General features: G+C 48.6%; 2 protein-coding genes across 3 annotated transcripts in view; one reads left to right on the top strand and one right to left on the bottom strand.

Annotated features, from left to right (window-relative positions):
- RFX2 (regulatory factor X2) overlaps positions 1–13,269 on the bottom strand; it is an 89,388-nt gene extending 76,119 nt beyond the window's left edge. For both annotated transcript variants that reach the window (XM_064572489.1, XM_054504998.2), the window contains exon 1: positions 13,069–13,269. The gene's annotated coding sequence lies outside the window, so the exon portion shown is untranslated. The remainder of the gene's footprint in view (positions 1–13,068) is intronic.
- Positions 11,971–22,393, top strand: part of LOC123834191 (long-chain-fatty-acid--CoA ligase ACSBG2-like) — a 57,905-nt gene continuing 47,482 nt past the window's right edge. The window contains exon 1 of the mRNA XM_045863213.3: positions 11,971–12,233. The gene's annotated coding sequence lies outside the window, so the exon portion shown is untranslated. The remainder of the gene's footprint in view (positions 12,234–22,393) is intronic.

The raw sequence follows: 22,393 nt of genomic DNA, 5'->3' as shown, positions 1-22,393 counted from the left end.
TCAGCAAACCACGGCCCACGCCCCAGCCAAGTCCCGCCCAGTCCAGAGCCTGCTTTTGCATGGTCCACAAGCTAAGAATGGTCTTTATATGCGTAAATGGCTATGAAAAAAAAAAAAAAATCAGAGTCAAAATATTTTGTGACATGTGAAAATTGTATGCAATTCACATTTCAGTGCCCGTAAATAAAGTTTTATTGGCACGTGACCACACCCGTTCATTTACATGTTGTCGTCAGCAGAGTGAGTAGCTGTAAATAGAGACCCGGCTGGCCCACAAAGCCTAACATATTTACTATCTGGTCCTTTATAGAGAATGTTTGCCGAACCCCTCCTCCGCCCCACTCTTCTTGGAATCCTACAAGATTCTGTGGGCTTCCTCTGCTCAAATAAAGTAAGGGCACTTTTGCTGATTTGCAGAAAAATATGTAATGGATATATTTCTCCAATTAAAGACAGTTTGCCTTCCAAATATTTCTTGAGCCCTTGGTACAGGTTTGCTCTTATCTGCTAGTGACCCGCAGGAGACAACACAACAAATTCTCTACAAGTAGAACAGGGTCAGCCTGTTGTGCCAGACTTGGCAACAGAAGTTTTAAAGGACATATGTCTTTGGCAGGTCCTGTGCACCACTATCCTATTTTATAATTTAATCACGTTTTATTTAACAAAAATATTGCAAGTGTATGTCAATTTAATGCACTGATGTTCCATGGTGTCACACAAAGACGTCACGCGTCACCCCCCCATCACCACCACCACCACCACCAGCAGCTTAAGGCCACTGCTGAGGGCAGTGGGAGCATCGAAGGTTGGGAAGAAGGCAGAACAGTGGGTCTGCGCCACACCCCGGACGAGGGCAGCAGTCGGAAGCTCCACTAGAGGATCTGAACTAGAACAGCCTGAGCAGGAATGGGAAGGACGCGAGCTAAAGGAGACACGCGGGCAGTGGTTAGTGGGGTGCGGGAGAGGGGGAGAAGGCAGGGGGACCCCAGCCTTCAAAGCTGACCCCTGAGGTGACGGTACCAGGATAATCATTTCTCCTTCACTCGCAGCCTTGCTGTCCTCACCGGCCCTGGACCCAGGCCTCTCTAAAGCTACAAAGAAGAGGAGTCTTGACTGAGCTCAACGGAGCTCACACTGCGGCCGAAAAGCAAGTGGAGCTGGGTTTAGCAGGAGGAAGGATTCCTCCGCTACCCGCCCAAGGGACCGGGGAGCACAGGAGGCATTTCTCCCCTTGTCCGGGCCTGCTGATCCGACTGACCCTGCTGGGGCCGTGCCAGGGTTAGAAGGAATGTGTGTAAAACGCCAAGCATATGGTAGGTGCTCAGGGCGTGAGGCCGTGGCAACCCTTTATTTTTTAAAACATAACCCTGGGATCTAACGGTTACGACTTCTGAAGCCTGGCTGCTCACTCCGGAGGGCTGCTCTCTCTTCCCTGCCCCAACCACCACCCTCTGCCTTTCTCGAAAAGCCCTCCTTCCTGGGGCTGAAGCACAGGCATTTGTCAGAAGTGCTGGGCTGCCCGGCCCCCCACCCCCGCTGCAGAAGACAGTCTCTTCACTCGAAACTCTCAGGATCCACGGAAGCACACGAACCATGGCCGCTTGAAAATATGTTCCCGCATCCAAAGGTCTCCAACGCCCTCGGACAAGAACCCCTACAGCACTGGAAGGTCTCACACGTCTCTGAGAGGGTGAAAGGCACGCTAAAGGATGGCATGTGTCATTTTAGCTAAGAGCTTTGGAACAGGACAAGTGAACGTACAGTTATCTGGGGGTCTCTACCGGCAAACAACAAGGGGACCTTGCTCTCCGTGAAGTGCATCCCAGTCTGGTAACTGGTTTCTATTTTGACCAGCGTTAATAATTACTTCTCTTCCCAGCAAGAAAGGTGACGATCTAACTAGAATCTGGAGCTCCGCGGCAGAAATTTAGAAGCGGGGGCTCTCCCCAGCCTGGGCAGTGTGGTGGGTACTTGGCTCATGTTCACCCTTTCAAAAGAGAAAAGGGAAAGGGGGCCACAGGAAAGGGAGTGCCTTCGGTCACACTCACCCCACACATGTCCACCACTGCGGCCACGGCCACCGGGGGCCATGACCTTGAACCAGCACCTCCTGATGGGAACAGCTCCTGAGCTGGGGAACAGCGCTGGTGAAATGGATCTTTCAAGAAGCGAGCCAGGGTAAGACATATTTACCTACAAAGTGAGTCAACTTTATGCAACCCTACTGATCCTCAGTAAGTACTTCCTCTAGCAGAGCAGGGCAGGCTTTCAAACCTGCACAAATTGTGAGTGCCACCTTTTGTGGATGAAACAATTCTGATGGGCATAATGACCAGATTTGTTTCACATCAACTTTTTAACCAAGTGAAATCTTTGAAAAGTTCCAAAGCAAAACAAGTATGAATCAAGATGCTGTGATCGGCTTAGATGCAGAATGAGACATTTAATATTCTCCACTGTGTACATGGCTCCTGGCAAGCGGACCCAGCTGTGGTTGGGTTCTAGGGCTCCATTTCCTCCTAAGACCCCTGCACTTTCTGGAAAAGAACGTGACTTGCAATTTTAGCTGAGCAAAGAGGGGAGTCAATGAATGGTAGGGGCCTTCGATTAAGATTTCTGTGGGGAGGGGCGCCTGGGTGGTTTAGTCATTAAGCATCTGCCTTAGGCTCAGGTCATGACCCCAGGGTCCTGGGATCGAGCCCCACATCGGGCTCCCTGCTCCGCGGGGAGCCTGCTTCTCCCTCCTCCACTCCCCCTGCTTGTGTTCCCTCTCTCGCTGTCTCTCTCTCTGTCAAATTAAAAAATATATATATATATTTCTTTGGGGATTTGGTAAAGGAAAGCTACGTGTCGAAAGGACTGGAATGTTAATCTCAACTGAATCAAAAACATGGCATTTTTAAGGCTATCGGATCTCAGGCAAGGGTTTCATGATGTTTGCTTTTGGCTAAAACCAAAGGCTGCCATTACTTGATGTAGGCCTCACTCTCAGAAGAACGCTCTGGGCTCCGGCGTCTGAGTCACTCACGCACTGAATGTGAAGCCCCGTGGGAAGTGTGGCAGGCACCACTGCCCCTGTCCTCCAGGAGCTTACGGCCGAGAACATTCCATAAATCACTACTACGTGTCCAAGGAGACTTGGGCTGTGGCAATTCAGCAGTCATGCCCCTTCTGGCCGATGAATCCCATGGTCCTGAACTAGGGGATAACTCTGCCCCCGGAGGGGACATTCGAGGACATGCCTGAAGACACAGCTGTTGTCATGACCTGGGGGGAAGGGGTGAGCGCCACCAGCAGACGGAGGCCAGTGGACGCTCAGCATCCTGCAATGTGCAAAGGCAACAGTGGTGAGATTGGAGAAACCTAGCCCTAGTCCTAACATTTGCCCCCTCGGCTTGCTATGCCAGGTCTTGGGCTCCCCTGGTAAGAGAGCCCCGGAGAAGGGTCCTGAGAGAAAAGATTTTCATGAGTAGAAATGACAGTTCAGAGAGAGGGCAGACAGAAGCGTGAGGCCCGTGTTAAGCCGTGGCGAGTCCCTTCTGAGGACTGAAAGACGAGGCGACAAAAAGGAGCTGAGGCCGGAAACGGCCTTGAACGCAGACCTGAGCACCACGTGGTTACAGCAAAGGCCAGGGGGTTTGGCCTTTGGGAGCAGAACGTGCCCATGCGACCTTCCCACGCAGCCGGGAAGGCAGGTGGGAGGAGAGACCAGGCTGGGAGAATCGGAGGCCGGGGAGCCCGGCTGTGTGCACGGACAGGAGTGACAGCGGAGTGCGCGCCTTGCTCCTTGGTGCTGGAGCAATACTGCTTCCAGAGCTGTGGGGGGACGGGGGTGCTGCCCATGGCAAGGGGAGGGACGAGGACTCCGGTCACCCCTGCAGCTAGGAGGAGGACAGACACCAGGCTTGTGCAGACCACCTAGGCGGGAGGAAGGTGGGCGCCTGCCCCCACTGGGGGAGGAGGGGGGTGCCATGTCGCTGCCCTGCCACGCTTCTAACCCCCCATCCTGCAGTCTGTTACGTTAAATCACCGCCAATTAAGGAACCTTTGCTTTCCCCCTCCCCACCCCCCAGTGTCCCCGAAGGGCACCGTCAGGCTGACAGATGCAAGCCCAGGTGTGAAGTAAGACCAGCAAGAACCGGGGTGCCTGGGTGGCTCAGTCGTTAAGCGTCTGCCTTCGGCTCGGGTCACGATCCCAGGGTCCTGGGATCGAGCCCCGCATCGGGCTCCCTGCTCCGTGGGAAGCCTGCCTCTCCCTCTCCCACTCCGCCTGCTTGTGTTCCCTCTCTCGCTGTGTCTCTGTCAAATAAATAAATAAAATCTTAAAAAAAAAAAAAAAAAAGACCAGCAAGAACCAAGTCACCCGGAGCTTCCAGAAATACTTCCTATGTACTCCTGTGGGGCATTTTAAGAGCTACCAGTACAACCAGGCCATGATTCACACAACGGAGAAGCTCCTGAAAGGTCTCCCCTTCATGCTTCAACCACAGCTCAGCTGCCAATGGCTGCTGACCATTTCAAATTTCTGTAGCATCTTCAGCTGTCTTAACTTCGCCTGGGAGGCTACGTTAACACGCTTAAGTACTCAACCGAGCACGAGCTCCTCAGATGCTTGCTATGTGGGGGCCCGCACATATTTGCTGAATGAACCGAGACCCCCAGAGATCAACTCACGTACAGAAGTCCCCACAAAAGTGAATTCATCTAGAAAATGAAAAATCCTTTTAAAAATCAGAAGCACATACTTGACGCTATTTTCCATTGAGTCTGGGGTTCCAAATCTATTTTTTCCTCAAAGCAGGCTACATCTGTGTGTGTTCTGAGGATGGGGGGGGCAGCACAACCTGGCCCTGTCCTTGAGTTCTCACTGGCTGGGGTAGAGCAGGAGCACCCATCTGGGGGCTGGTAATGCTGGGGGCTGCTGCCTTACCCCACGGACCACCCTTTGGACAGAAACGTATCCTGGAAACATGGCCCCGTTTCTAAAAGATAAACACTTTGCACTGTAAAAATATAAGCATAATTAGGTGTGACCGCAACTTTAGGAGTGGACTCTCTATCACTAGTACGATTTCAACAGTGTGTCGGGGAGACAGGCGCTCGTGAGCCGGGCCTTCTGTCTGTTGCTGGGGACTGGCCCTTTTCCTTTCTTTCCACGGGCTGTCCTTGTCTAATCCTCCTGGTCTCCATGAGCCTTGCTCTCCCTGGAGCGCGCGGTCCTTGCCTTGCTCCCCGTTCCGCCTCAGAATCCCTTCAAAATCTCCTCTGTCTGGCATTTGTCACAGTAGCCAAATGTCACAGTGTCCGCTGATGGACAAGTGGGGGGACACGGTGTGGCCCATCCACACCCTGGAATATCACTCATCCATAAGGAGGAACACCATCTAGCACACACTGCAATGTGGATAAGCCTGGCGGGCGTTGTGTGCAGCGAGAAAAGCCAGACACAAAAGGACCCAAGTTCTATATGATTCGGCGAAACATCTAGAAGAGGTAAATTCAGAGGGAGAGAAAGTAGATCAAAGATTACTAGGGGCCTGGGAGAGTGGGAGAGGGAGCTGGGGGTTTCTGCTATTGGGACCAGAGCTTCTATGTGGGGTGACAAAGAAGTTTTGGAACGAGTGGGGATGGCCGCACGCCATCGGAATGCACTCAATACCGCCGAATTGCACACCTAACTGGGTGAAATGGCAAATTGCCCGTCACAGTATGTTGCCACAATTTAAAAAAACCACTTTCCTCTGCTGACTCTTTGTTGGCTCCTGCTTCTGTTCTCACTCTGCACTGTCTCCCTGGATGGTCTCCTCCATCTGCTCCATCCACGAAATGACCACCTATATGCTGACGGCTCCTAGAGGCTAACCCTTAGCCTGGAGGGGCGCCGGGCGGCTCCCGACCCTGCAATCCAGCTGCCCACTGGAAAGCAGTCCCCACCCGGATGTCCCACAGACACCTCAAGGCAGCCAAGGCCACAGCTGAACTCATTACTTCCCCTGCCCGACACCAGCTTCTCCCGTGGTCCCTGACTCACCGCAGTGACACATTCCGCCGGCTCCCCAACGTCAGGCACCTGGGAATCACCCTCCCCGCCCCTTGGCCCAGCGAGTCCATAAGTCCCCGCATGGCCCGTGCTGTCGGGCAGGCCCCTGTCGCCCTTCACCTGGACTATGACTCCAGACTCGACTCCAAGCCTTCTGACACACCCTCCAAAATCATGCCCGATCACAGAGCCACTTCCCCACTGTCTCAGCCCAGCACCAGAGACAAGCCCTACTCGGCTTAGCCAGAGCTCAGCACACTTTTCCTATAAAGGCCCAGACAGTAAATATTTTAGGTTTTGCTGGTCACCTTTTGCTTCGGTCACAAATACTCGACTCTGCGGTTGTCTTGCAGAAGCAGCCAGAGGTGGTATGGAAATGAACGAGCATGGCTGAGTTCCAATAAAGCTTTACCCACAGACACAGGCCGCAGCACAGGCTAGAACTGACCTGAGGGCCATAGTCTGCTGACACTTGCTCTTCTCTCTCACCTAATCTCCCTGTACCCTGTTCCCCGGCTGGGAGGAGCTGTTTGCAGGTTCCTGAAAACACAGCCACGCCACCACTGTCCCCACCCAACTGTCTGCCCCAGTCTAGCACAACCACTTTTGAGACTGTCCCCCTCTCCTAGTTGCTCTTGGTCTTTGTAGCCTCAGAGGTTCATGCTTGACTCCAAAGAAGGAATGAATGAATGAATGAATGAATGAATGAATGAACAGATGTCAGAGGTCCAGTAAACAGCTGGCCACCACCGATCTGATTTGTACTTAGATCATCTAAATAATCAGAATAGCATCCATACTCTTCCCCCATGGCCTTTGGGGACCTCTGCCTCCCTCCTTTTGCTCACCAGGCATCAACCTCATGGCTGCCTTTGTCTGCCTTGACCAGGCCCAGCTGTGTTCTCCAGCCACAGGGCCTTTGCACCTGACCCCCACCCCATGCCTGGAAGGTTCTTCCCTCTGACCTCCACAGGGCTGCTCTTCCTTCTCATTTCAGTCTCAGCGCAAATGTCACCTCCTGCAGGGCAATCCTGGGCCCAATGGCCTAGTTCTTACACACACGCACATGCTCAAAGTACCTACAGAGACCTTAGTCTTACAGGCTTACTGCCGATAGCATGTCTGGGCTGCATTACACAGTAAGTGAAAATAACCACTGTACCAGGCCTTCCATGAAGTACGACATATTTTTAATGGCTGTATGATTCATTTTTTTTTCAACGCGGACTATGGCAGGTGTGGTCTGATTCACAGCATCTGATACCCCCTTGCTGTGTGTACCACCTACAGGTTTGGGAAGTCAACTCCACTTCCCAGAAAGTCTTCAGATTCAAGAAAACTGAAAATAAGAAAAAGGAGCTGCCAGGCCGTACAGCAAGGTTTTCAAACACATGAAACCTGTGTATCATAAGGCAGGAATGCGTTTCGGGGAGAGCGAAGGGAAGCTCAGCCAGGAGCCGGGCCAGCCTATAGGCTCCTGAGGGCCTGACTCGAGTCCTGGCACGAAGAGTGGGCTGGGTCTCACCTCTGAGTGGCCGATTTCCAGACTCCGACCAGGAAGGCACCCACGAGCCAGTGATAACAGAGAAGGGAAACCAGTTTCTAAGTGTTCTCGTGTGTCAGTCCTGCCGGCAGAGCTGGCCACTTGCCAGAGCCCACCCGAGGAGGTGATGTGTGGGGACTGGGTGCAGACGGGCCCTGGCCACAACCAACACGGGGGACTTCCAGCCACTTGGTGTTTTTGCCGAGCGCTTACCCTTGAGGAATGATATCTTTGTCCCAGGGAATTTCTACACTCACGGAAGGGCATTTCCCCCGCCTCAGACAGACAGTGGAGGCTCATCGGCTCCATCAGGCAAAACACAGTTCCCGAATGCCTCCTCGATGCTTGCATGGGTTGGAAAACCCAAGTAAGAACACGATCCCAGGCCGCTACTGCTCATTTGCTCCCGAATAGTAACAATGGTGATAGAAGAGTAAACAGCCAGTCTTTGTGGAGCACCGACTCTGGGCCAGGCCCAGTGCCACACGATGATAAATAGTATTTCTTGGGGCGCCTGGGTGGCTCAGTCGTTAAGCGTCTGCCTTCGGCTCAGGTCATGATCCCAGGGTCCTGGGATGGAGCCCCACATTGGGCTCCTTGTTCAGCGGGGAGTCTGCTTCTCCCTCTCCCTCTGCCTGCTGTTCTGCCTACCTGTGCTCTCTCTCTCTCTCTCTCTCTGTCAAATAAATAAATAAAATCTTTAAAAAAAATAGTATTTCTTAATACAGCAGCCATGCCAGTATGATTACCTAGTACACGGACACCACACCTTACCTGGAGCCCCCCGAGCTAAGCAGCAGAGACACGGCACGCGAGCCCTTCTCTGTCCAACCGAAGCTGTCCCAAGACACATGGGCGGCGACATATGGCAGGTAAGCAGCGACTCTCCATTTCTAGATGGGCCTCCCCCATAGGTGGGCAGGAAACGGTTTATTTATTCATTTAACAAATACTGATTGAGAGCCTCCTCAGCGTCAGAATTGTGCTCAGCCCAGAGGAAAGAGAAGTTAATAAAACACACAGTGCTTCCTCCCCTTAAGGAGCTGACCTTCTAATGAGGGGCCGGATGGTGGTAATAAAGTAAACGCGCATTATGTCATTATGTGCGCATGTGAGTGATAAATGCAGAGGAAAGAGTGGGGAAGGAGGCTGTGTGTGTGTCACTTTTGAGTGGGAGGCCTGGGAAGGTGACATCTGAGGAAAGGCCTGAAGACAGAGCGGGACCAGCCCCCCATTACTTGGGTGAAGAGATTTCTAGGCAGAAACCTTGAGGAACTCCCAAAAGGCCTGCAGGCTTGACGTGGAGTGAGGAACAAGATCAGCGGCAGAGATGAGGCCAAAGAGTATTGGGGTGGAGAGGCCCAGGGTGGGAAGAGGCTTTCGCCTTTGTTCCAGGCAAGATGGGAGCCGTGGGGGGTTCTGAGCTGAGGGAGACACGACAGAAGGTATTATGCCCCCCACCCCCACCCCCGCCAGGTTAACAAACAGGCTGGGATCATCCCGGCAAGAGGGGCTGGTGGCCTGGAGCGGGGGCTGGCCGTGGAGGTGGTGGATGAGGCATGGTCAGAGCCTACGTCTCCACTGATGCGGTGGAGTTGGAGCTTCTGCCCATGGCTTGCAAGAAAGTTCTGGCCTGATCAACAAGGAGAAGCCAGCTGATACTCACAAAGGGGGTGCAGGGCCTGGAGGAGCAGACTGTGGGGCCCACGGGGAGCTCAGTTTGGCCACTTTGTGTTTAGGTTGCCTGTCAGAGTCCACCTGGATGCGTCCAGCGAGTAGCCATACAGATTTCTCTGCTAGAAAGACCTTCCTCATCCTCTTGGGCAGGCCCACACCTCCCAGGCCCCAGTGATCCCCCCAGACCTGTCAGGCTCTCTCCCTGTCTCTTCTCCCCATCCTCCGTCACCTACTCCTTATCCCACACACCCTTGATTCTGGGTCTTCCTCTCTTCAAGGAAGAGTCTGGGTCTTCCTTCTCTTCTCCCTCCCACCCTCCACCCCATAAGAATTCCTCTGCTGCTCTTGTGGTCTCCAAGAAGCATGTAGGTGGTTTTCAGTTTCCTCTCTAATTCCCAATGCATATTCCACTCATTCATCCATTCAGCAAATTAAGTACACCCTCTGTGCCAGGCACGTGTCTAGAGAACTTGGTCTGTGACGGAGCTACTCATCCTTTAAATAACAGAAAGAGTCAAAAGGCCTTTTTAAATACGGAAGTCCACGATCCCTTATAACAATGCTGATATCCAAAAAAGCTCTGAAAACTGGAAATTTTTTTGTAAATGTGGCACAGACAAAATCTGACCTGAACTGGCTTGAGGTTGTTTCTGGTCCTTATCTACCCATTTGGTGGGAATACTCATGCAGCCTGGTGAGGAAATATGGATGTCTTTGCTGGGTGCATCTGAAACCCCTGGCTTCAGCCACAGGGTCAGGATTTACACCTTCCTGCCCCCAAGTTTGGCGAGGGTCCCAACTAGCAAGATGATTTCTCTGGGAACTTTCCTTGCCTTTTAAATAGTTCACATTTTACAAGTAAGTAGGTGTCGGGGGAGGGGGGCACATTATTTAAATAAGTGGTCACCTTGCAGTTAATTAAAAAGAGTCAAATAGATTATGGTAAGATATGGTTCCTACTGGCCTTGGAATTTTACGAGCAAAACAACCACAAGTGCCTATAAAAATCCCACCGGTACATTCAAGATTTTGACTCTGTAATAATAACTAAAGTTCAATTAATTAAATATTGACAAATAAAAATTAACTGTAACTCAAATCTGGAACTACAAATTAGCTCAAAGGAATGAGATCCAGATAAACAATTTCCCAGCATCTGCATTTCTGGTGAATGGCTCCATCCCAGCCATGCTTCGGTGATAAACATGGCTAAAAGACGAATATTAAGGTAATGTATGTCCTGGGGCACCTGGGTGGCTCAGTAGGTGAAGTGGCTGCCTTCGGCTCAGGTCATGATCTCAGGGTCCTGGGATCTAGCCCCGTGGCGGGCTCCTCACTCAGCGGGGAGTTTGCTTCTCCCTCTCCCTCTGTCCCTCCCTTGCTCTATGCTCTCTCTCAAATAAATAAATAAAATCTTAAAAAAAAAAAAAAAAAGGTAATGTATGTCCTTCACCCAGAATGCAAATATCAACAGAATTTCAAAGAACTCATTCTGTTGCCTTGGTGTAATTAATAACTCTGTCCCCCTGCTCCCAGATGCCCCTTTGGAGTGTCTGGGCAGTTTATCTGGCACAAAAGAGGAATGTACCTAAAGGCTAAATAATTCAGTTTTGCTTTTACTGCAGAAGCAAACTGTTTCTGAACTCATTCCCAGCCTAAATCAGCCAAATATCACAGGATCACAGAAGCTGTCAGCTTGTCCATCGTGTATAGGAAATCTTTTTTAAAAATGACCAATTCCCCTCTGACACTTTACCAGGCCCTTTGGGTGGCGAAGTTAGCAGTGATCAGTGACTAAGGAAAATGGATTCCGGGGGGTTGGGGGGCGGGGAGGGGAGAAGGAGGGGAAGGTGCTCACCATACACTCTCACTTCTCTGGCAAGGGTAGGTGAGAAGCCATCTCTAAGGTTATTCTGGAGTGGGTTCACGTTTTTAAACTTGAGTGGGAGAAAGAACAGGTAGCCAGGTCTGATACTCCCAGGACGCAGGGTAAGGGTCTTTATAGAAGCACACAAATAATGTTTCAGAGCATGAAGCCAAAGGATAAAAACATGCTGACAATATGTGCAGGAAAAAAGTTAAGGTTCTGTTGTTGCTGTTTGGGTCATTATTATTAGCATAATTATTTAGTTGGGGGAGTCTTAGTTGAAACCGAGAGTCTTGTATAAGGTTTGATATTTTAGATTTGCAGAGATAAAGCTGACTGGGAGGGGAAAAAACTCAGGAAAGTCTGCACTGCTGGTCAATTGCACACGGCAAGAAACAGTTGAATACAGGCGTGTGTGTTGGGGGGCCGCATAATGAAAACACCCAGAAGCAGGCAGGAGGTCTATGGGGAACGCAGACCTGGACTCCCTCCCTCATTCCTGCAGGGCAACCAGGAGGTTAAAATTAGGACGGTGAACCACCCCCGCCTCCGCTGGAATGGCAGGGGCACTTGGCCCCAGGGGCCCTTGAAATAGCCACTAGGATCGGGAAACCTAACTTTCCTAGTGCAGCAGTGAGAACAGCCAACGGGGACCGAGCCGGAGGGAGCCCCTGGCTTCTCAGGACAGGAAAGAAACAGAGTATGGGGGGGGGGGGGGGGATCTGTGTGTGTGTGTATGTGTGTGTGTGCGCCGGAGTGCGCTTTGGAGGGGGCTGGGGTTCAGGGGTGGGGTTTACATTCACATACACGCACTCACACAATCTCAGGAGAAAATGTCACCGAGCAGTTTTGGGCCACAAGTTAGGCTCTTTAAACAAAATAAATAACATTAAAAAAAAAACCAAAAACACAACTTCTGGTGAAACTCTTCTCGCTTGGAGATCAGTCCAAATGGGGGAGCTGCGGCTGTGCGAAGGGGCTTCCTGAGCGGGGAGGAAACACTGGCGGACCCAGGATCCCCCAAACTCAGGAATGTGGGGTTCAAAGGGAGCGAGGGGAGGAGTGTCCGAAGAGCCTTAACCGCGAGGATTTTTGGTAAAGAGGTGAGAAACGGGTCCCTGGGAAGTCCGATTCTCGGTGAGTTTGTGGCGAAAAAGTGTGCGGGGGGGGGGGGGTGTTTTTCCCAAGACAAGCGCATCGACTTTCGGGTAAACAGTGAGAAAAGGGTTCCAGGGGAGCCCTCAAACTCACAATTCTGGGGGGTCAGAAAGAGAAGACGGTCCCCAAGACACCCCAAATCCAGGAAATTGGGGCAAAGGTGAAAACGAGTCTTCCAGGCCCTCCTGATTCCGAAGTCTGAGGTTAGGAGTGAGAGTAGAGCCCCCGGGAACCCCAGTTGCAGAGATTTGGGGAGTAAAAGAGAAGAGGGGTTCGCAGGAGCCCCCAATTCTGGGAGTTTAAGGCAAGGGTTTGAGATGGTTTCAAGAAGTTGAGAGAAAGTGAGAGAGGGGTCTCTGGGCGCCCCAACTTAAGGTTTAGGGGGGAAGTAAAAGAGGTTCCCAGGAGCCCCAGTTCAGGGAGTTTGAAGATAAAAGTTTGAGGGGTCCCGGGCACACCCAATTCGGGGGCTTTTAGCGTAAGAGTGAGACAGGGATCTCGGGGGCCCCCAACTCAGGAAGTTTTCTGAAAAGTGAGGCGATGGGTTCCCACCTGCCCCCGAGTTTGGGTAAAGGGTCGGGGGGTGGTTCCCAGACTCCCCCAAACTCGGCCGCGCCTGCGGAACTGGGGTGAAGAGACGGGTCCCGCGGGCGCGCCATCCCGGACGTTTGGGGTGACCGGCGAGGGCTGTGCCGCCCGCCTCCCGACCCCCCGATCCGGATCCCCGCCGCCCCCCGCACTCCCGGGTCGGGCCGGGCCCGGGGCGGTCGCATCGGTCACCTGGAGTTCGGGCCGGGAGTTCGGGCAGCGGCTCCCGCGGCGGCAGCAGCGGCTGCTGCGTGTTGGTCCCCGTTGGTAAGTAACAGTCTCCACGGCTACAGTCTCTATGGCGGCGGCGGTGGCGGCGGCGGCCGCTCCTCCTCCCGCTCCCGCCGCCCGCCCGCCCGCCTGCCTCGCGCGCCCGCCTCGCGCGCCCGCCCGCTCGCTCGCCCACCCGCCGCGATGGGGCGGGGCGTTGTTACCGGCAACGGTTACCAGGCTCCACGCCCCACCCCTCAACGGCCCGCCTACGCCCGCCTCCAACGGGCGCGAGGAGGGCCGGGTGTAAGGCCCTGCGATACTCCATTGGCTGCCCGCAGCGTCCGTCAGAGGGGGCGTCCCTGGCGAGGATGAGGGAGAGGCTTGACCAATCGCCGCGAAGGAGGGCGTGGCTTGACGGGAGGCGCTCGCGGCTCGGAGGGTTGGCGAGCGGGAAGCGCGCGCGGCTCCCGGTGGGTGGCGCTGCTCCGGGAAGGCTAAATTTCGGCGACTCTATGGGGCCTTCGTTTATTCCGCGAACGATTACCGGACGTCCAGGCGTAGTCTGAGTCTGGGGTCAGCAAACCCCGACCTGCGGGCCCAGTCCTGCCCGCTTCCTGTTTTTCATGGACCACAAGCTGAGAGTTTTAAAATATCTTTTAAGTGGTTTAAAACAAGCAAAAGAAGACTCTTCAGTGGCATGTGAAAACTATGTGAAACTCTTGTATTACTGAATCCAGTATTTTCAGTATCTTTAAAGGTTGGCCGACTACACCCTTGGGCCAAATTATGTCTGCCTGTGTTTGTAAATAAAGTTTTATTGGAACACAGCCAGGCCCATCCTGTAAGAGATTGTGGAGGGCTGTTTTCACACTACACAGGCAGAGTTGAGTAGTGAAGGGTTAATTCGTTGCACAAAGATGGAATGGCATAAACAGGGCCTAGAATATTTACTATCCAGACTTTCACAGAAAATGTTTGCCAACCCTCTTCCCTCCCCCCATCCCCAGATGGTAGGTTCAACTATAGGTAGGACAAACAACCCACACTCTCCTGGAGCTTTTATTCTAATGCCGGGACACTGACAATAAACAGAATAAATAACATATATAGTTATTCAGGAGAAGGGGCTGGAGAGAAAACTTGTTCTGGGAAGAAACAGGCAGGGCAGTTTCACGGAAGATTAGACCTCAGCCCTATTCATTCAGTCAGTCAGTCAGTCATCCATTCATTCATTCACTCAACAAGTAATCATATTAGTAAGCACCGATTAAATTGTTCTTAGGTGCCAGAAACTGATCTAAGCATTTTTTTGTATGCTAACTCAGTTGAATCTCACACTCATATCCTGAGAAATGTGCTATGCAGTATCCCTATATAACAGATCAAGAAACTGAGGTCTGGAAAGAATGAGTGAGTTTGCACAGTGCCAAAGAGTTTGTAAGGGCTACCCCAGCAGTCTGGGGGCCAAAGCCTGTGCATTTGACCAGTAAGTAGATGAGTGGTTTTCAAACATTTTTGACCACAACACCACAGCAAAAAATACATTTGACCCAAACAAAGGCCCAGTCCACACAAACACAAAATAACTAAAATAAAATTTTCATAACATGATACTTTAGGCAAGTATGCTTGATCTTTTCTATTCTATTCATTTTAATGAAAATGCTGATGGTCATCTGCTGAATTGATTTTGCAACTTTCTAACAGGTTGCTTCTTTCAGATTTTTGTGTGATGGAGTCTTAAGCTTAGGACTGCAGGAATCAGTTCCTTTCCTTCAATTATTAATTTAGTCAAAAATATTTATCAAGTGCCTACTATTTGTCAGACACCATTCTAGGTGCTAGGGACACAATTCACACGCTTATAGGAAAAGTGATATAATAGCAACTCGGGGATGACTGGGTTGGACTTATTTTGGATAGAGTAGCCAGGGATGGTCTCTCAAGGGTGACCAACCACCCTCAGTGGCTTGATATTATGGGGTTTCCCAGGACTTGAGGCTTTCAGTGCTATATATGGGAAGTTTCTGGACCACGGAGGAAGAGCTGGTCACTCGAGGCCTCTCTGAGAGGGTGACATTTGGGCCAACGTTGGAATAATGAGGACAGGGAAGAAAATATCAAGAATTCAAAATCTCTGGGATGGAAACTCATTTTATTTATTTATTTTTTTATTTATTTTGATGGAAACTCATTTTAAAGAAACAGCAGGGTCACTGGATATGGCTGGAGCAGAAAGAATGGGGAGGTCATAAATCAGTGGGGGGTAGTGAGTCAGGGGATGGAGGGGATCATTTCATTTCAAGTCTGATAAGCCATGGGAAGGGTTTCTCATCAGATTGGGAAGCCATTGGAGGGTTTTAAACAGGAGGGAGATATAATCAGATTGGTGATTTGTGTTTTTCAAGAAGCTCATTGCATGGGGAACAGACTGTAGGAGGCAAGAAAGACAGAGCGAGAACTCAGGAGACTTTTACAATTCTCCTGGACTGACAAGTATAGTGGCTTGGTTTAGGGACCTGGGGGTGGGGATGAGCGGGTGGCCTGAAGGTACATCTTGAAGAACATTCTGATGGACAGGATGTAGGGAGTTGAGTGATAAAATTTTAGGGCATGATGGGAGGTGACTTGTGGCCATGTTGTATAGCCCATTCTGCTGTAACTCTTGTTTTGAAAATGCAAATTTGTCCCAACTTGATGCCATATTTACAGTAATCTTTATGTATTTCTTAACCCTTTAACACATGTAAAACTCTGCTATCTCAAAGAAGAAATGGTGAGAAAATAGAAAATACTTTGGAATTAGAAATATTCAAAATTAGGGACACCTGGGTGGCTCAGTCCGTGAAGCAACTGCCTTTGGCTCAGGTCATGATCCCAGGGTCCTGGGATCGAGTCCCACATCGGGCTCCTTCCTCGGCAAGGAGCCTTCTGCTCCCCCTCCTTGTGCTCTCTCTCTCTCTCTCTCTCTCTCTGACAAATAAATAAATAAAATCTTAAAAATATATATTTGAAATTAGAAAATTAAGAAGGGCACCCGGATGGCTCAGTCAGTTAAGCACCTGACTCTTGATTTCGGCTCAGGTCATGATCTCAGGGTCCTGGGATCAAGCCCTGAGTTGGGCTCTGCACTCAGCGCAGAGTCTACTTATCCCTCTCTCTCTGCTCCCACCCCTGTTCTTGCTCTCTCACTCTCTCAAATAAAGAAACAAATAAAATATTTTTAAAAAGAAATTAGAAATTAGAAAATACTTGGAGATGAATGAAAATGAAACACAACATACCAGAATTTGTGGGGTTCAGCTAAAGTGGAGGAATATTTATAGCTGTAATCACCTGTGTTAAAAAAGAAAGAAAGACCTCAATTCAATAATTGAATCTTCCACCTTAAGATCTGGAAAATAAAAGTAAACCAAACCCAGAGCTGGCAGAAGGAAGGAAATAATAAAGATTAGAGTGGGAATAAATGAAATAGAGATTAGAAAATCAATAAAGAGAATTAAGAAGATCACAAGTTAGTTCCTTGAAAAGATCAGGAAAGCTGAGAAATCTTTAACTAGACTGACCAGGATAAAAAGAGAAAAGACTCAAATCAGGAATCAAAGAGGGGACATCACAAACAACTTTACATAAATAGAAAAGATGGTAAAGCAATGCTATGAACAATTATATGCCAATAAATCAGATATCCCAGATGAAATGGGCAAATTCCTAGAAAATGACTCAAGAAGAAACAGAAAATCTGAGTGAACCCATGAAAGGAGAAAAACTGCATTAGTAATCCAAAAACGTCCCACAAAGAAAAGCCTAGGACCAGATGGCATCACTGGTGAATTCTACCAAATGTTTAAAGAAGAACTAACACAAATCCCTCAGACTATTCTTAAAGATAGAAGAGTAGGGAATACTCTGTGCGGCCATTCTAACATTCTATGAAACCAATATTATCCTATCCTGATACCAAAACCAGACAAAGACATCACAAAAAGAGAAAACTACAGACCATTATCCCTTATGAAGACAAATGCAAAAATTCTCAGCAAAATAGTAGCAAACCAAATCTAGCAATATATAAAAAGATTTACCCACCATGGCCAAGTGGAATTTATCCAGGAATGCAAAGTTGGTTGTTTGGACTTAAAAAAAAAAAAGTTTAATCATTTTAATAGAACAGAGGACAAAAGCTATATGATCATCTTAACAGAAAAAAAGCATTTGATAAAATTCAAAACTCTTTCATGATTGAAACAAAGCAACACTCAACTAACTAGGAATAGAGGACTTCCCCAGCCTGATAAAGGGTATCTACAAATGCACCAAAGACAATGATACTTAATGGTGAAAAACTGAATGCTTTCCCCCTATGTAGGTTCCCCAATATGTAGGTTCCTAAGAAAGTTGAAAATAGAGCTACCCTATGACCCAGAAATTGCACTACTGGATATTTACCTCAAAAATACAAATGCAGTGATCAAAAGGGCACCTGCACCCCAGTGTTTATAACAGCAATGTTCACAATAGCCAAACTATGGAAAAAGTCGGATGTCCATAGACAGATGAATGGATGAAGAAGATGTAGTGTATATATATACAAGGCAGAGATGTCTGCTCTTGCCACTTCTATTTAGCATTGTACTAGATGTTCTAGCCAGGGTAATTAGATATAAAAAATAAATAAAAGGCACCCAGATTGGAAAGGAAGCAGGAAAACTATGTTTGCAGATGACATGATCTTGTATGTCAAAAATCCTAAGGAACCCATTAAAAAGCTATTAGAACTAATAAATGAGTTCAGCAAGGTTGCAGAGTACAAGATCAATATGCAAAATTCAATTGTTTTTCTATACATTAGCAATGAACAATCTGAAAATGAAATTTAAAAAAGAATTCCATTTACAATAACACCAAAAAGAATAAAAGACAGAGAAATGAATTTAATAAAAGAAGCCAAGATTTGTACAATGAAAACTAAAAAACATCATTGAAAGAAATTAGAGAAGACCCAAGTAAATTGAAAGATATCCCATGTTCATGGATCAGATTTAACATTATTAAGATAATCCTCCCCAAACTGATTTATAGACTATTTCTATCAAAATCCAGCTGTTTTTTCCCACAGAAATTGACAATGTCACAGAAATTGACTATAAACTTCACACAGAAACTCAATGAACCAGAATAGCCCAAACAGAATACTGCAAAAGAAGAACAAAATTGGAAGACCCACACTACCAGATTTTAAAACATACCACAAAACTATATTGTGGTAATGGCATAAGGCTAGACATACAGATAAATGGAATAGTGTTGAGAACCCAGAAATAAATCTGCATATTTACAGTCAATTTTTGACAAGGGTGTCAAGACCACTCAATGAGAAAAAAACAGTCTCTTAAACAAACGGTGCTGGGACAACTGGATAGCCACATGCAAAAGGATAAACATTGACCCCTACCTCACACCATATACAAAATTAACTTAGAATAGATCATAGACTTGGGCAACCCTCTCAGGTCCCTTCCCTCTTCTGGAGCTTTGTACTCTATCACTCAATAAACTCCGTACTATCACTCAAAAAAAAAAATAGATCATAGACTTCAATGTGAGAACTAAAACATAAAGCTCTTGGGAAAAAATATAGGAGTAAGTCTTCATGACCTTGGTTTGGCAATGGTTTCTTATATGTGATCATAAAAGTACAAGTGAAAAAAAGAAAATTAATTAATTAAACTTCATCAAAATTAAAAACTTTTGTGCTTCAAAAGACACCATCACTAAAGTGAAAAGACAACCCACAGAATGGGAGAAAATATTTGCTCATCATATATCTGATAAGGGACTTGTATCTAAAATATATAAAGAGCTCTTACAGCTCAACAATAAAAAGACAAATAACCCAATTTAAAAATGGGCAAATATTTCTTCAAAGAAGATATACAAATGGTCAATAAGCCATGAAAAGATGCTCAAAACCGTTAGTCATCAGGGAAATACAAATCAAAACCACAATGAAATACTGCTTCATATCCAATAAGATGGCAATAATAAAAAAAAAAACAGATAATAACAAGCATTGGCAAGTACGTGGAGAAATCATAACACTCATACAATGCTAGCAGAAATGTAAAATGATACAGCCACTTGGGAAAACAGTATGTTGATTCCTTAAAAGGTTAAACATAGAATTGCCATACAAGCTAGCAATTTCACTCCTAAGTATATATACCCAACAGAAATGAAAACATATGTCCACACAAAAACTTGTACATGGATTTTCATAGTGCCATTATCCAAAACAGGCAAAAGCAAAGATAATCCAAGTAACCATCAATGGATGGACAAATAAATGAAATATGGTAAACCCATACAATGGAATATTATTCTGCTATAAAAAGGAGTGAAGCACGGACTCATGCTACCACGTGGATGAACCTTGAAAACATGATGCTCAGTGAGAAAAGTCAGACACTAAAGTGTGCCTCCATTTGTATGAAATTTCCAGAATAAGCAAATCTACAGAGACAGAAACCAGGGTTAGAGGTTGTCACGGGCTGGGGGAGGGGGATGGGGGAGTAACTGCTAATTGGGATGCGGTTTTTTTGGAGTGACAAAAATGTTCTAAAATTGATTGTGGTGATGGCTGTACAACTCTGTGCATATTCTCAAGCCCCCAAATTACATGCTTTAAAAAGACGAATTTTATGGTATATGAGTTGTAGCTCAATAAAGTTATTGTAAAATTCGGCTACCATATTGATTAATTCTTTTTTAAGCGTGTAACTCAATGACGAAGTGTTTGGGTATTGATGTCCTTATCCAATTTTACCACGGACCTGTGGTTTTTGCTGGGCGATTCTGCCCAGGGCAATGATTTTTAGGAAGGTCTATATTGCCTTATAGCAGAACCGGCTGTACGTAGTAAGTTACTTCAGTCTGATGTGAGGAAGCAGGAGGTTTAGGCTTGCCACATGACAGCTGTCCTCCATAGAGATGGGACAAAGTGGGGATCCTGCCCCATCACATTTCAAGAAAATCCAATTAATTGCCCTTGGCCCTGCGGTGAAGGAGAACATCCTCAGAAGTTGAGCAGCAACCTGCAATGTCATGGCTGTCCCACGCAAAGGTCTGCACTTCGCTGATGTCTAACTCTACCACACATTCCTCTTCTTGCTTCTCCCCCGGAAGAAGGAGAAAACTAAAGTCCCTGGAGACGAAATGCTGAGTTGCACCCTGCCTGTGTCAGCCTGGGGAGAAAAGGGCTCCTTGTTTGACAATTATTTAGGGTTTCAAGACTGCGACAGCAGAGTATGAAATGAAGCACGGGGGATCTCGTGGGGTTGGCCCTGGATACACAACCTCCTCCCCCAACCACCACCTCGGCGGGCTGTCACCTGCAGCTCCTTTTACCTGGCCCATCTCACTCTCTCCCTGGCCCCTAGGAATTCGGGAATGACCGCTGGCTCATCTGCGGAAGGAAGTCAGCACAGGTTTCAGGAGAACATCGAAGATGCCTCCACGCCAGCTCTCTTGTTCATGAGCACCTCTTCCCAGACAGACCCATCCTGATTTAGCAGCAGGTTGCCTCCCTCGGCTGCCCAAACAGACATCACTGGACCTTCAGTTTCTGGCATGCCTCCCCGCAGTGGCTACAGCACACAGACCCCGCCCTAGGTGTGCCCTTGGGGTGCCCTCACCAGGCCCTCCCCGGACCCAGCACTCAGCACCCCGGAAGCTCCCTGCCCAGATGCCCTTTGAACAAGTTCCCTCCTGCCCTCACCCTTCTGCACCCTCAGCGTAGGTGTGCAGACAAAGGGTTGGGACCCTCTTTCTCAGCGATTTCCTCTGAAAACCTGAAGTCCGGCTAGCATCTCACTGGGGAGTTCATGATCTTTGTGTCTTGTCACCGGTGGAAATTCCAGTTTCACACCCTGTTTCCATCTGCTTTTCTGAGGACTGCCTCTCCCCCACCCCATCCAGGCTAAGTAGGTTCCATTAGGGCAGGGACCTTTTCCACCTCCTCTCCGGGATCCTCATCACCTAGAGCAGAGGTTCTTAACCAAGAGCAATTCTGCCCCACAGGGGACACCTGGCAATGTCTGGGGACATTTGTGATTGTCACAACCAAGAGGGGCTCCTGGCATGGAGTGGGGAGAGACCAGGGATGTTGCACAATACCCTACAACGCACAGGATGGTCCCAACCCAGAGAATAATCCAGCCCTAATGTCAAGTGTCAAGGCTAAGAAACCCTGGTCTAGAATCAAGCTTGAAGCTCAGCTGTTCCTCACTAAATCACTGTTGAATAAATGGTTGTTAGGTCACCAAGCCTGCAGGTGCAAACTTGCTCAAATCTATCTTTTTTAAAAGTTTTTAAAATCTGAGATAAAATATACATAAAATTTTCTAGTTTAACCATTTTTGTGCAAAACTCAGTGGCATGAAGCACACTCCCACTGTCGTGCAGCCACCCCCACCCTCCATCTCCAGAACTTTTCATCTCCTCACACGGAGACTCTGTCCCCATGAAGCACAGACTCCCCAACCCTGCCCCAGCCCTGGCTCCCACCCTCTCCTCTCTGGCTCTGTGGACGGGACTCCCCCAAGGACCTCCAGGGAGTGGGATCCTGCGGGATGTGTCCTTCTGTGTCTGGCTCCTCTTGCTGAGCACAGTGTCCTCAGGGTCCCTCCACATCATGGCAGGTGTCAGGGTCCCTTCCTTCCTAAGGCTGGATCGTATTCCTGCATGTGGATGGACTGCATTGTGTTTATCCGTTCATCCATCAATAGACACTTGCATTGTTTCCACTTCCTTGCCATTGTGAATAATGCTGCTAGCAAAGTGGGTGTGGAAACATCTCCCAGAGACCCTGCTTTCAAATTTTTGTTGCCCAAATCCCTCAAGGTTAGATGGGCAGAAACTTTGAGGAAGCTTGTCCACGAGGGGAACGAAGAGGAAGAGAATGCAATTCTGTGTTTATCAGAAGGGTTTTAAGCCTCTGACTCGAATCCACGAAAAGACAGACAAGACCACGAAAGACAGACAAGATTTGCTCCAAGATCATCTGCAGCTTTCCATCGCGATCCCACAATCTCCGGCTCAAGAAGTGGTTATAGATCACATTAGGGCAGGGGACGGGTGTGAATTTCCTGCAGGAAAATTCAGCTCAGGACTTACCTTCTGTTTGTCACTCTTTGCTTCCCAGGATCCCAATGCAAGTCCAGGTCCAAGTAATCCCTCATCAAAGAAGCACCAGGTCCCTGTTGGTCCTGGGCTCGGGGCAGCCAGGAAGGAGAGGGATGAACCT

This window comes from Mirounga angustirostris, unplaced genomic scaffold (genome assembly GCF_029215605.1).
Source record: "Mirounga angustirostris isolate CCGP_5_RB_7025 unplaced genomic scaffold, mMirAng1.0.hap1 SCAF_1, whole genome shotgun sequence".
Taxonomy (NCBI): Eukaryota; Metazoa; Chordata; class Mammalia; order Carnivora; family Phocidae; genus Mirounga; species Mirounga angustirostris.
Note: the sequence above shows the minus strand (reverse complement) of the source record. Positions and strands in the feature narration are given on the sequence as shown.